This window comes from Macrobrachium nipponense, chromosome 17 (assembly GCF_015104395.2).
Source record: "Macrobrachium nipponense isolate FS-2020 chromosome 17, ASM1510439v2, whole genome shotgun sequence".
Taxonomy (NCBI): domain Eukaryota; kingdom Metazoa; phylum Arthropoda; class Malacostraca; order Decapoda; family Palaemonidae; genus Macrobrachium; species Macrobrachium nipponense.
Genome location: NC_087210.1, coordinates 89,845,613 through 89,851,850, shown reverse-complemented (window position 1 = coordinate 89,851,850; position 6,238 = coordinate 89,845,613).

The window sequence follows — 6,238 nt, the reverse complement described above, 5'->3', positions numbered from 1 at the left end:
CGTCAAGTTAAGTACATTGCATTGATGTTGCATATTCTTTAAATGCACTAATAACGCTGCATATCCTTACAGTGCATTGTAATGCTGATGCATAATTTTCTGTAATAGTTCACTGTATAGATACTATACATTTTAAGTCATTATTGCACGATAGTGATGATATAGTGATGCATACTTTATAATTACATCGTAATTATTATTCGTATTCTTCAAGTTTGCTATAACGATGCACAATAATTAGTATGCTGCCTGTTCATTTTTCAGCTGCCTTACAGTGATTTGCATTCTTTACTTGCACTGTTAGTACAGTGAAAATTCTCTGCATTGTCACGTGTAGAGCCAAGGCATTATGGTTACCAAGTTTTCCTTTCAAGTTTCACAAATAGGTGGTCGCTTAGTCGCAACTGTCGATTATGCGACGCCAGGTTTTGCTATTAAATCACTCAGTTAATCGGTGTTGGTTATGACAGTGCGCTGTTCGTGTTTCCTCACTCATTCAGCTTCAACGCACATGATTATCAAATCATTTCCTCAGACACTTATTTTGCTGACATTACCAGATTGCCCGAGTTCTTTTAGTAGTCTGCAAAGGAAAACTGTGCCTGGTTTATCTGTCTGCCCACCCCCAGATCTTAAAAACTACTGAGGCTTAAGGGCTGCAAATTATTACGTTCATCACCCAACCTCCAATCATCAAACATACCAAATTGCAGCCCTCTAGCCTCAGCACTTTTTATTTTATTTAAGATTAATATTAGCCATGATCTTGCTTCTGACCATCAAAGGGCCATAGTTGAAGTTTCATGGGCCGCGGCTCATACAGCAATTAACCGAGACCACTGAAAGCTAGATCTATATTCGGTGGCCTTGATTACACGCTGTAGTGGCTTAGTGGCTGTACGGAAAACTCGATTGCGCCGAAGAAATTTCATTTATTCTTTTTTTTTTTTTTTTTTTTTTTTTTTTTTTTTTTTTGTTTTTTTTTTTTTTTTTTTTTTTTTTTTTTTTTTTTTTTTTTTTTTTTAGCCATGCTTTTGGGAAGTGTGTCAACCAGCATTTTGAAACATTATGCCGACATTGTCTGGTTACCCAGAGTCGTTTTTCCTCTACTTTTGCTTTTAGAAAGTGTCTACCAGTATCCGGGGTGCAAATTCCTGAGATTTGTGCTATAGAAATTCACATCAACCGCGCATTTGATGTCTAGGCCAGTCCCTTACGATGCTCCTGATTGGCTGTTGATATGCCAATCACAGGGCTGGAAACCCTGTCTTTCTCGAGAGTTCACATAGGTAGGATGTATGTTCCACCCCTCCTGAGAGATGCGTCTTTCAAAAGTATCCCTCGGATAAGGTGGAATATACATCCTTCCTATGTGAACTCTCGAGAGAGACTGAGAGTTTCCAGCACTGTGATTGGCTTATCAACAGCCAATCAGGAGCGTCCTAATGGACTGGCCTAGACATCAAATGCACGGTTGATGTGAATCTACTATAGTATTACACCAGCCCTGGTTTTTTTTATGCCCCATGGTTAGGTTAGATAAGATTATAATATTTTGGGTGTGGAAAACACAATGAGATTATTTTCAAGATAATTCTATGGTTAGTGTTCGAGATATGGCGTCCGGTTTTTTTTTTCAAGCAAAGGTTCCGGTACTCGGTTACATTTCTAGAAAATGCATCCGGGACTTTTATTTCTCTGTCCTTAAATATGTTCTTGTCGGTCTATCCAGAATTACCAAACGTTGTTGTGATGCTTCAAGGGGATTCTCCAGTTATTCGACATTACTGTTAGCAAAGGTGCAACTATGGTTAGGACTAATAATAATAATAATAATAATAATAATAATAATAATAATAATAATATAATAATAATAATAATAATAATAATAATAATCCAAAGAAAACCCGTAATCACATGAGTCAATAAAATGAAAAGTAAATCCACAACAGTGTGTCTGTATGATTCTGTAATTTTAAATCTTTTAAATTACAAAATCAAACAGACACATTGTGGATTTACTCTTCCAATAATAATAATAATAATAATAATAATAATAATAATAATAATAATAATAATAATAATAATAATAATAATAATAATAATAATAATAATAATAATTACGTGGTTAAAATGGTTCATCATTCAGGGGAACTTAGAAATTGACTCACACACACAGTAAATACAGTTCTCTCACCAGTTCAACCTTATGGTGTTTAGATTTGAGTAATTTCATGCTATATATTTTTCTATGAAATAATTTTGACATGACTTTTCCTACTTACGAGAGGAATACAATAAGGAGAATTGAGAAGACTCTCTGCAATCAATATTATTATTATTATTATTATCATTATTATTATTATTATTATTATTATTATTATTATTATTATTATTATTAGAGTCCATCAATATTTTCACTTTGTGAGTTGTTTCTTATTACTTTATATTATTATTATTGTTGAAAGTTGTTGCTGCTTCAGCACTGTTGATTCTGTAGAGTAACTCCTCTATTTTTCTTATCAAAGCCTTCTCACCGTTGCTTAAACCGGCAAGCAACATGCCGAAAGCAACCATGAGAAGACTTTGATACGAAAAATAGAGAAGTTACTCTATAGAATCAACAGCGCTGAAGCAGTAATAACTTTCAATAAGACTTGTTTAAAAGAGGGTCTACTACCCAAGTATTATTATTATTATTATTATTATTATTATTATTATTATTATTATTATTATTATTATTATTATTATTATTGTACTTAGGAAGCAGACCCTCTCTCAAGCATACTTTATTAAAAGTAATGACTACTTCAGCAGCGTTACACTTGTAGAGATTCTTCTCTATTTTGCGAATAGCGGCTTTTTCCGTGCTACTTAAACAGGCTAGTAGAGCGCCTATAGAGGTCATGGTAAAATACAGGGTCAAAATAGGTGTATATATTTGAATTTTACAGATAAACTATGATACCATAGTCATCAAAGTCATTAACGATTTTCTCTCTCTCTCTCTCTCTCTCTCTCTCTCTCTCTTTCTTAAAGCGAGCTTTCGTCTGGAGCTGCCAGACATCCTCGGGCTGGGAAGCTGAGGGTGGACTGATCTTGGTGCGGTGTCCGTCCTCCTTATATCTGTGGCTGACTGCAGGGGGTCTGCCCCATGCTTGTCTCCTATTGGCTGGTGGCGGTGAGTCTTGTTTTCATTGGCTGCCTGAGCCAGGTCTCAAGCCACTTCCTTCGGGCCGATGGTTGCGTTGCAGCATATCCTGCAGCCGCCTGGACCTCCTAAGCGGCGCTGTAACATTGATGGGCGTTGCGCTACGCTGTGGGACGTCACGGCTACTTTGATTTCCATCGGCTGCAGGAGTACCGGTCGTTCGGGGGCGTTGTCATCCATAGAGTTGTCATGATCGGTGGTGTCATTGTTGGTGGCAGGTCTTCTCATACTCGTAGGGAGGAGAAATTCTTCCTGCGTCGTATTCAGATTAGGTTTTATTTGCTGGATGAGTAGCGCCTCCAGCAGGCGCAACCGACGGGCATCAGGGGCCTTCCCGATGATCTTCGTGTTCTTTATGATGACATCTCGGGAGATGGCCTCGTGATGTTTGGTGCGGGCGTGATTCTTTATAGCCCCCTCTTGGGTGTGGCACGAGAGTCTCTTCGACAGTCGCATGGTAGTCATACCTACGTAGGCGCCGCTGCATTCGCGGACTGGGCATGTATACTGGTACACTACATGCGTCTGCTTCAGGGGTTCTCGTGCCTGTGGAGAGGGGTTATTTTTCATAAAAAGATCGCGCGTCCTCCGATTCTGGTAATATATGATTAGGTCGATATTCTTGGTGTCGTCAGTCGGGGATACATTATCAGAAATAATTTTCTTAATGGCGTCCTCTTCTTCACGGTAATGGGAACTCATGAAGGCTTTGTAGTACAGCTTGATATTATCCTGGGGGCGGGGCTGCGGGCTCTCACTACCGTACCATTTCTCCAGGGCTGTGCGGACTTCCTTGCTGATTAATTTATTTGAGTACCCGTTATTCACAAGTACTTGGGAGGCGCGGTCGAGTTCCTGGTGAGTGTCCTGCCAGGTTGAGCACGAAGACACGAAGATCATCGGGAAGGCCCCTGATGCCCGTCGGTTGCGCCTGCTGGAGGCGCTACTCATCCAGCAAATAAAACCTAATCTGAATACGACGCAGGAAGAATTTCTCCTCCCTACGAGTATGAGAAGACCTGCCACCAACAATGACACCACCGATCATGACAACTCTATGGATGACAACGCCCCCGAACGAGGTACTCCTGCAGCCGATGGAAATCAAAGTAGCCGTGACGTCCCACAGCGTAGCGCAACGCCCATCAATGTTACAGCGCCGCTTAGGAGGTCCAGGCGGCTGCAGGATATGCTGCAACGCAACCATCGGCCCGAAGGAAGTGGCTTGAGACCTGGCTCAGGCAGCCAATGAAAACAAGACTCACCGCCACCAGCCAATAGGAGACAAGCATGGGGCAGACCCCCTGCAGTCAGCCACAGATATAAGGAGGACGGACACCGCACCAAGATCAGTCCACCCTCAGCTTCCCAGCCCGAGGATGTCTGGCAGCTCCAGACGAAAGCTCGCTTTAAGAAAGAGAGAGAGAGAGAGAGAGAGAGAGAGAGAGAGAGAGAGAGAGAGAGAAAATCGTTAATGACTTTGATGACTATGGTATCATAGTTTATCTGTAAAATTCAAATATATACACCTATTTTGACCCTGTATTTTACCATGACCTCTATAGGCGCTCTACTAGCCTGTTTAAGTAGCACGGAAAAAGCCGCTATTCGCAAAATAGAGAAGAATCTCTACAAGTGTAACGCTGCTGAAGTAGCCATTACTTTTATTATTATTATTATTATTATTATTATTATTATTATTATTATTATTATTATTATTATTATTATTTTTATTCAGAACATGAACCCTATTCATCTGGAACACTTGATGGAAGTAATGGGAAATAACAGAAAGATGAAGTCAGTTCTTAGAACAACTGGTTAATAAATAAATAAATAAATAAATGAATAAAATGGTAAAAAAAAAAAAGTTGAATTGATTCAGGGTAGCAATGCAACGCATCTTCTGCCTAACTTTTGAAGTTCCTGTTGCTGGTCGAGTAACAAGAAGTCATTGATTTGTATTCAACTTGTTAGCGACGTGTGTGCGATGAGTTGCTGATACGGTTTTGTTTAAGTGTTTTGCTGCATCGGAAGACCTTCCGTTATCGAATAGAGAGGGGGAAATAAACTTACTAACAGAATCTGTGACACTCTACGGACAAAGCTCACAACATTTCAATATTTGAGAGTCTTGCGTGAATAGCCCACGCTAAGCATAGGACCTGCCTTCATAGATAGATAGATTGTTACATACATAATAATTAGATAGATAGCATCGAGTCCAGGAATTAGACTTCGTTTTCATTGTAAATTCTGTTTTGGATCTGCGAGAATACATCTTACGAAACCCTGAAGGCATAGAATGAAATGAGTGTAGCCTTATGGTATATGAAATATACTTATAAGTATTCGTAGAAATACACGTACTCATATATGTCAATTTTCCGTTTTCTAATAACAGTACGAACCTCCGTTTTCTGTGCGGTTCTCGAGTACGCGGGGCTTTTTATTGATCGCTCATAGGGCCTGAGTTCAACTCATGCTCATTACTACTTTTAAACGATTCTTATTGCATTTTAACAAGTCACTTACAAATTTATCTGCGTATTGTTTTAGTTTAATTAATTTTTCTATTTTCTAATAACAGATTCTTTCTTTCTGCATCTCCTATTATCTTCTGTTGCCCCTTTCAAATGAAAACCACATTCTTTGGAATCTTGAACTCCAAGCCAATAATGGCCCCAGAAAGATTGTTCCATATGAGTGGGGTTCATCTTTTTTATAATAATAATTATAATGAGAATAATAGAATAATAATAATAGAATAATAATAATGAATAAAATTAATAATGAATAATAATAATTAATAATAATAATAATAATAATAATAATAATAATAATAACAAAATTGGTTTGAAAACTGAAGCCGTTCTTTTTTTTTGTTTTATCCGCGTTCGGTATTTAGGGCGCTGAATTTACATTTCCCTTTTATTTTTAATTGCGGAGCCGCGTCATCTTGCTTCTGATGTTTAAAGAGAGAGATTGGTCTCTGTTTTTGAACTGGATGGGATTAAAACGAGAAGA